At 38.4% G+C, this 9,434-nt stretch overlaps 1 pseudogene; it reads left to right on the top strand.

The window, feature by feature from the left end:
* The first annotated feature begins 7,120 nt into the window (after nucleotides 1-7,120).
* LOC107143698 lies at nucleotides 7,121-8,893 on the top strand (annotated as a pseudogene).
* The last annotated feature ends 541 nt before the right edge of the window (nucleotides 8,894-9,434 follow it).

A 9,434-nucleotide genomic window follows, 5' to 3' on the forward strand; every position in this document is an offset into this window, starting at 1 on the left:
TCATTGTAATATATTTTATTGTATATAAAGCATGAAAACTTTCAGTGTTAAATAATCTGCATTAATCCTTATAGTGTATATAATCATGTTAGCTGCTTTTGTATTCTGGTGCAAAAAAAAGCTTAAATTTGAGAATGTCATAAAAAGTCATAATCTGGAAATATAGCATATAAAGTCTTAGTCTGAGTAGAGGATTTTAATTTTTAAAGAAATTTACTTTGACCAAAAAAAAAGCAAAAAAACTAGACTGGTTAGCACAAAGTCATAGTGAATTATGTACTCACATTATTGATATGGTAAAACTTAATTTATAGACTATAGGAGCTTATTTTTTAAAGTTCTTACACTATATGCAAAAATATTTAGAATTGCCAGCATTAAATATTTCATAAACCCCTTTATCGGTATGATGTTGTGATCTCTATTCTTGAGAAAAACAGCTCTCATTTATAGGGGGAAAAAATGGCTTCTTTTCCTTCTTCCACCTTTCCTTCTTTAATCATTTCAGACTTTTGACTCTTTTAGGAACTGCCTCATCTCTGAATAATCTGTTATTTAAAAAGAATTGTTCTGAAGAGGCTAGGAAACAAGGAAGCTGCATTCCAGGTATGCCTCCAAGGGTGGTTTGGCAGTTTGCTCATGGTCCTCACATAAACCATGTTAAACACACTAGCTGGAATTCTCAAACTAACCATAGATGCCTATCTAACCCCAATCTGAGAACTTCCAGCACCTCTACCAAAAGCAGCCTCTCCTTGCGACACACAAACACTGGAGACCACACACAATGCCAGGCACACACCTACATGCTTTTGCAAGGGCTACCTCCTTAAGCAACCATTTCTGACCTTCCCTGGTCCCTTCCTGCATTTTCACAGCACTTCATTTCTAACTGTCCCTCCATGGATAGAACTTTCAAATGACAAGTGGTTGGTACATTTCACTGTCAATGTCTGATGTATAATGAAAGGGGAAAAAAGGAATTGTCCTTAGACCTATCAAACTTTATTACTTAGACACACCCCTAACTCGAAATGTGCCCAAGATATTCATAAAAAGAAAGTCTTATTAATAAATACGAATATCAATCAAGTGAAAGTTGATGTGGTAAAGCTCTAATTGGAAGGCTTAGTATCTTTTTCTGATCCGAGCTCTGGCTCTAACGCTGCCTGACCTCAGACTCCTCTTTGAGCTTAAGTTTTCTCACCTTAGAAATAAAGATTGGACTTGATTATCTAAAACCAATTCTTGGGGGGCTGGGGATATAGCTCAATTGGTAGAGTGCTTGCCTCTCATGCACAAGGCCCTGGGTTTAATCCCCAGCACCATACAAAAAATAAATAAAACCAATTCTTCACTGAAATTCTCAACTCTTGTTAGTCTGATAGCTCACAGACATACTCACAAATGTACTGAAGAGTTTCAACATAGTTTACTAAACTATATGAAACACATGTATCTAAAATTACTGTCCTATTTTCCCACCCCACTGGGGATAAAGAAGCTGGGATGAGACTTAGGAAGAACCGTGTGCTTTCACAGTTGAACACAAGAATGCAGAAACTAGCCTACTGAGGCTTATAACATGAATCCAAATGGATCTTTTTGAAACCAATACCATAATGCAGTGCTTGTAGGGTAACACAAGCTGGTGTGAATAATGCACAAGCACCACACCACATTGTCTAAATCAGTGCTTCCCAACCATTTCCATGTCCTGGCATAAGAGAATTTTCTATTGGTGCATTATCATTATACGTAATAGTGAGATTCATTATACCATATTTGTGCATGCACATAACAGTTTGATCAATCTCATTCCCAGGTACCTTCCCTTTCCCTCGCCTCCTTTCCAATCCACTTGCTCTATCCTACTGATCTCCCTTCTATCATTATTTTGATTAGTGCATTGTAATTATGTGTATGTGTTCGTGATTGTGGAATATTGAAACATGGACACAGCATATTCACCAGTACTGCCCCTTGCCCTCACCTCTTCCCTCTCCATCTCCCTCCTTTACTCTGTCTCCTTCTATATTCATGAGATTCCCATTCCAAAATGTATAACAGCTGAATTTAAGACATTTTGATTACACATAATAGCAAGATTCATTATGCCACATGTGAATTTAAGAAATTTAGCAGTCATTCTTTCTTTGGTAGAGATAACATTCAGATTTCTTGCAAATTAGTTTCAAATTTAAGTGGATTTTTTCATTACAAGTATTTCAAAACAATAATGAAGCTGTAATTTGTGATTTCCAAACAGCCCTACTATTACTTGAGACACCACTGAGAGCACACCTTAGTTATCATTACACAAGTATCTGATATGAACACTGCTCAGCTCCCACAAACCCAAACCAGCTACACCTGGGGAATATTACATACTCAGGCTTCCTGCATGACCTTTGGACACCTGATTCATATACTCCCAGCTTCCTAGACCCTTGTCCACAAAGCACAGTGCAACACTCTTATCTGGTTCAAGGAGTCATGAGTGTCTGAGTTTGCTCTACCCAAGGCACAGACCTTTCCTCTTGATTCTCAACAGACTGAAAGTATCAGCAGGCTCTCAGCCACCCCAGGACTCATTAGGTAGCCGTAAGGGCCATCACTTTGGTATTTGGTAGTCTACTAATTGGGGTTGTTGGCTGTGGGATGAAAATGGAAGATGTATCATGAATAAGTTTTCAAGACAAAATTAAATCATTCTTTCTGAAAGATTTTTTAAAACAGGGCAAGGACACCATGTATTGGCAAGGAAAAGGAAAACATTTGGAACTTGAATTGGAATACCCATCTATTAAAAAGCAATTAGCTCTTGATCACTTGGAAATTTTACATCATTCATTTTATTCCTTGACCTCATATAATGTCGGTTAACAGTTTATTGCCTTTTAGCCCTGAATGCATCCTTCAGTAAATGCTAGTATCAGAATTCTTTTTAGTGTTCTAAAGTGAGCACAAAGTTAATTTCTCAGTAAGGACACTCAGGGGACATAGCCGAAGGAAGAGGCTCTCTGTTGGCTCTAGAGCAGGTCAGGGTAGGTGTGGGTTTGAAGACATCTATTGAGAATTACCCCAAACAGGGTTCAGATGAAGTTCCTTTATGAAACTTGCAGCTTGACTTTCCTTCAGCCTTTCCACCCAGAAACAAGAGACACTTCATGTGCCACAGTTTTAAAGGTGTCCCCCATCAGTCCCTGGTGCTCCCAGTGCAGGTCCCTACCACTTTTTGCTGTTAGTACACTTCCCCATCTGCGCTCCGGACCTTGCCTGTTGCATACAAAGCAATTCCAGACTATCTCAGGCCTTGCAGAACTATCCCTGGGCTTGAACCCTGGAGTTTGTCTTTCTTTGGGTACCCTTCCTCATTCCTAGGGTGCCAAATTAGTGACCTTATAATTTATAACATAGTTAAGAATTCTTTATATTAAATTTCCTTTTAAAATGTGTGGTTTCTCATTCAAGCAGGACTGCTACATGTATCCTTTCCAACTATCCCACAGCATTTTATCCTACTATTAGTTTTGGGCATGGTGGTACAACACCTATAATCCCAGCTACTCTGGAGGATGAGGCAAGAGAGTCACAAATTCATGGCTTGCCTGGGCAACTCAGTAAGACCCATCTTAAAAAAAAAATTTTAAGTAATATACTTTTGTTAGAGAGTTTTTTCATTGATTATATGTTTTCTACAAATTTTGCATATAAATTGAAAATATTTATGTCAGCTTTTCATCTCTGTGTCCCCAAAACTGACAAACAACCTACCAGAGAAAAAGTTTATATGGGACTCACAGTTTCAGAAGTTCAGTCCATGGTCCACTGACTCCATCACTCTGGCCTAGAGGTGAGGCAAAGCATCAGGGCGAAAGGGCTTGGTGGAGGAAAGCTGCTTCATTCATGGAGGCCGGGAAGCAGAGAGAGAGCAGGAGGAACCAGGGATAATAAATATAATCCCCAAGGTATGCCCGCCCCAATGACCCACTTTATCAAACCATTAATCCATCAAATGGGTTAATCCATTTGTTGGAGCTCAAAATTGCTTCCTTGCCAAGGCTTCCAACAGGCTATTTTACTTTATAACCAAGGCCATGAATCAGCTGTATGGTCATTGAGTTGTCAGGTCAGAAACACTCTGATTCAGCATATGTACTAAAGGTAATAAACACCTGCTTGTGAGCATATGCCCACTTATGTAACCTGTTGGCAGTGTGCCTTCTTTGGCCTGCATATAAAAAGGACCTATGAAAATGGCTCATTGGGGGGGGTTTCCTGGGATCCAACTCAGGGCCTCACCGGTATATACTCTACTGCNGCCTACTTATGTAACCTGTTGGCAGTGTGCGTCTTGCTAAATGGCTCATTGAGGGGGGGGGGGATGGAACTGGCTAGATGCTAAACCTGAAGCTGGAAGCTGTTGCCATCTTTGAATAAAGCATGTCTACTGTTCCTGTGTCTTGCATCTTCTTCTACCTGCTGAGCTCCAACCTTGCTTCCTGGGTCTGAGCCCCAACACCACACAACTGATGAGATCACGGCTTTCCTAATCTAATCATTTCACCTCCTGCATTAATACAGGAGCTTGTGGGAGGACACCTCATATCCAAACTATAACAACATGTAATTTTAAAATTTACATCCATAAAGCTGTTCAATTTTGTCCTATAGTTTTTACATATATTAAACATATAATTTATCAAAAATATAAATTTAGGTTGGCTATTAAATTGTTAGAACCTATTTTTTTTTCAGTACTGAGGATTGAACCCACTGGTCCTTTGCCACTCTGCTACTCTCAGACCTTTTTATTCATTCATTCATTCAGTCAGTCAGTCATTTATTTATTGCAGATGGACACAATACCTTCACTTTATCTTTACGTGGGTGGTGCTGAGGATCAAACCCAGTGCCTTCCACATACAGGGCAAGCACTCTACCACTGATCCACAACCCCAGCCCCCCTTTTATTTTTGAAATAGAGTCTCACTAAGTTGCCCAGACTGGCCTTGAATTTGCTATCCTCCTTCCTCAGCCTCCCAAGTAGCTGGGATTATAGGTGTTAGAACTAAATTTAAGTGTTAATTTTTTTTCACATAAACAAGTAAATAAAAAAATATTTTGTGATAGCAATGGCACTCCTTTGAACTTCTGACCATATGACAGGGGGAAAGGTAAAACTCATCTACCATTAAAATTATTTTAGATAAGCCAACTGGTTAAAAGAAATCAGAGAATCAATTATTCACTTTTTGACCACTGACCCCAATAATTTTAAATTATCTCTTTGGGGCTCCAGAAATTTATACACCTTAGTATTATGCACTGCAGTTAATCTGGAACTGGGTGAGAGGTAGAGTTCCTTTTGAAATGTGGGGGTTGGGTGATTAGGAAAAGATACCTACACCTTCTTCAAAAATTTATCCCTAGGCAGAACAACTATGGAAAGAATATGGGAGGTGAAATTAAAGTCTCTGCTCTGAGGGAATACTCCCCAGTTTGAAAACTATAGCTCTATAGAACTATTGCCCATATGACAAAGAACTAGCATGCTTATTTCTGCATTATTTGTAATGAAAAACCCACAGCAACCTCAGTGTCCATAAATAACAGCATATTAATATGTGAAATACTATGTAGTAGTCAAAATGAACTAATCACACCTATTTACTAACATAAATGAAGCTCAAAGTGTTAAAAACCATCTTTTAAAAAGACCTATTCAATGATATTACTTATGCATATTTTTTAAAGGCAGGAACAATAAACATACAGATTGTACATGAACACATTTAACTGAAAAATAACAAATATTCACAATCCTCTTCACAACAGTGCTCTCAACTATGGAACTTAAGGGCAAGGATTGGTATGAGGGTTTATTTAACTTTTTTATGAAATATGGCAAAATGTTAAATTTTGCTTTGAGTAAAGCAAAAAGGATACTCATTATTTGTTCTTTTCTACATTTTAAAAATAATTTGTAATTTAAAATGCCAATATAATCCAAGTTATCAATAAATGCATGTTTGTGGATTGACGTGGTTCATAATCCTGGCTGAGTCTACAGAGCGACTGTCTTAGTCCGTTTTGTGCTGCTATAATACAATACTTGAGACTGAGTAATTTATGAAGAACAGAAATTGATTCCTCAGTTAGTGCTGGTACGTTTAGTGTCTAGTGAGAGCCCAGCCTTCAATTCCAGATGGCTCCTTAAATGCTGCACCCTTCAGAGAGGAACAACAGAAGAAACAGAAAAGTAAAAGAGTGAGCCCACTCCCATAAGGCCTTTTTAATTAATTTATTCTTTATTTTTGAGGAGCTGGGGATCAAACCCAGCGCCTCACACATGCTAGGCAAATACTCTGCCAGTACCCCCAGGGCGTTCTTATAAGGCCATTAACTCCTTCCTGAAGACTGGGCCCCCAAGACCTAAACACTTACTTTTGAAGCCCCATCTACCAACACCATTATATTAGAGTTTAAGTTTTTAATCTGTGAATTTTGGAGAAGACACAAACATTCAAACTATAAAAGTGACCAGAGAAAAAGAACACTGAATCCTGGCTGAATATAAATGTGACCAAGGCAAAGAACCATTGCCTCCAGCCCACACTTGGATGCGATTGTCACAGTAACCCAAGGTGCTCAAACTACTCAGATTTTTTTTAATGTCATTCTGATAATTAAAAAGTGAGAAACTGATCAAAGGTACAAACTTGCAGTTAAGTTCTGGGTTCTAATATACAGTATGGTGATTACAGTGATAATAATGTATAAATGAAATCTGCTGAGGGTAGATCTCAAGTTCTCACCACAGACAAAATATGGTAACTATGGGTAGTGACATATATATCAATTTGATTACTGTATTCACTGCACAATGAATTCATGTATAAAAATATTTTGCACTTAAATATATACAATTTTTATCAATCACACCTCAATAAAGCTGAAAATGTCACTGATGTTGACTCCATCATATTTTAAAGCACTACTGTTGTTAGTCATATTTAATATGGACACTATATAAAATGACCATAGCTATCTGAAGTATAGCCAAGGATCCAGAAATAAGTATAAGATTTATGAAACTGGATTAGTCCCTGCACTAATGCTTCAAGGTAATTCATTCAGGAGAGCCATTCCCACTTTCTTTTAGATCACTTTGTCTTTTCGGCATAATTCTAACAAGCCTGTACATCTGGTTACTTGGTCTACAGTACATCAGAAGGGCAGAGAAGGGGTAACTGAAAAACACAGAAGCATACACAACTGAAAGGCAGAATATAACATCTTAGACCACTGCCAAAGAGCTTTAAAACAGACTTCAACACCCCTACACCAAGCTTGAAATACAAAACCTATCCTTGATGTGGTGTTTTGTTTTGCTTTTTGTTTTTGTGGTACTGGGGATTGAACCCAGGAGCACTCTACCTCTCGGCTACATCCCCAGCCCTTTTTCTTTTTTTTACTCTGAGACAGAATCTCACTAAGCTACTGAGCCTGGCCTCAAATTCGAGATCCTTCTGCCTCAGCCTCTCTCTCTAGTAGCTTCAATTTACAAGCATGTACCACCACGCCCAGCATGAAATACCCTGAAGCTATAATGGAAATATATTATGTACACAATATGTGTAACAAGATGGCATTTAATATATTTTAGAAAAACTTCTACCTAAATGGAAAATAAAATAAAAATTCATGTTTAAAATAATGGCTTTAGAGCTTACTCCTTTCTGTCTGTGGCCGCTGCCAAGAAAGCATCATTAAAGTCTCTCTTCCTGCTGCTTTCATGTCTAAAAGAGGCCACTAAAGAGCCCAAAGAGCTGCAGAAGCTATCCTTCAGAGGGCTGAGCTTTGAAATAACTGATGAGAGTCTGAGAGGCATTTTGAGCAATGGGGAACACTCACGAACTGTGTGGTAATGAGAGACCAAAACACAAAGCGCTCCAGGGGCTTTGAGTTTGTCACTTATGCCACTCTGGAAGAAGTAGATGCAGCCATGAATGTAAGACCACACAAGGTGGATGAAAGAGTTGTGGAACCAAAGAGAACTGTCTTAAGAGAAGATTCTCAAAGACCAAGGGCCCACTTAATTGTGAAAAAGATCTCTATTGATGGCATTAAAGAAGACACTGAAGATTATTTTGAATTGTACAAGAAAATTGAAGTTTTTGAAATCAAGACTGACCAAGGCAGTGAAAAGAAAAGGGGCTTTGCTCTTATGACTTTTGATGACCATGACTCTGTAGGTAAGATTGTCATCCAGAAACACCATACTGTAAATGGTCACAACTGTGAAGTGAGGAAAGTCTTGTAAAGCAAGAGATGGCTAGTGCTTCATCCAGCCAAAGAGGTCAAAGTAGTTCTGGAAACTTTGGAGGTGGTTGTGGAGGTGGTTTTGGTGAAAATGACAATTTTGGTCTTGGAGGGAACTTCAATGGTCATGGTGGCTTTAGTGACAGCTGTAGTAGTGATGGATATGGTGGCAGCTGGGATAGCTACAATGGATTTGGTAATGATGGAAGCAATTTTGGAAATGGGAAAAGCTACGGTGATTTTGGCAATTACAACAATCAGTCATCAAATTTTGGACCCATGAAGGGTGGAAACTTTGGAGGCAGAATCTTTGGACCTTAAAGTGGTAGACGCTAATACTTCACCAAACCACAAAACCAAGATGGCTATGGTGGTTCTAGCAGCAACAGTGGCTATGGCAGTGGCAGAAGGTTCTAATACTGTCAGGAAACCAAGCTTAGCAGGAGAGGAGAGCCAGAGATGTGACAAGGAAGCAACAGGTTACAACAGATTTGTGAACTCAGCCAAGCACAGTGGTGGCAGGGCCTAGCTGCCACAAAGAAGACATGGTTTAGAAAATACTCATGTATGGGCAAAAAAACCTGAGGACTGTACCTGTGACTAATTGTATAACAGATTATTTTAGTTTCCATTTTTGTGGAAAAGGTAAAGCATTCCAACAAGGGGTTTCCATGTAGAATTTTTTTTCCTTTTTTTTTGCACCCATGCTGTTGGACTGCTAAATGTAATAGTCTGATCACAACACTAAATAAATGTGTCTTTAAAAAAAAAACAAAAAAACAAAAACAGGCTTTAATCAAGAAATATTCACTTCAGTGAATTCTTTAAGAAAACATTGGAAAAATTAGTTAAGAAATAACATAACTGACATGTATTAAATATTTACTGTGTGTTAAACATGACTTTAAGCACGTCACAAGCATTTTCACATGTGATTCTCACAGCAACCCTAGAATAAATATCATCCTCATTTCATACATGAGGAAGCTAAGGCACAAGGAAGTTAAAAATCTTGTCTAATCATGAAACTAGTAACTGAGCAGAATTTAAACCCAAAAGGCAACACTCCTACATAATACCATCTTTGTGCTGCTACTCTAACACTA

The sequence above is a fragment of the Marmota marmota genome, unplaced genomic scaffold (assembly GCF_001458135.2).
Source record: "Marmota marmota marmota unplaced genomic scaffold, marMar, whole genome shotgun sequence".
Lineage (NCBI taxonomy): Eukaryota > Metazoa > Chordata > Mammalia > Rodentia > Sciuridae > Marmota > Marmota marmota.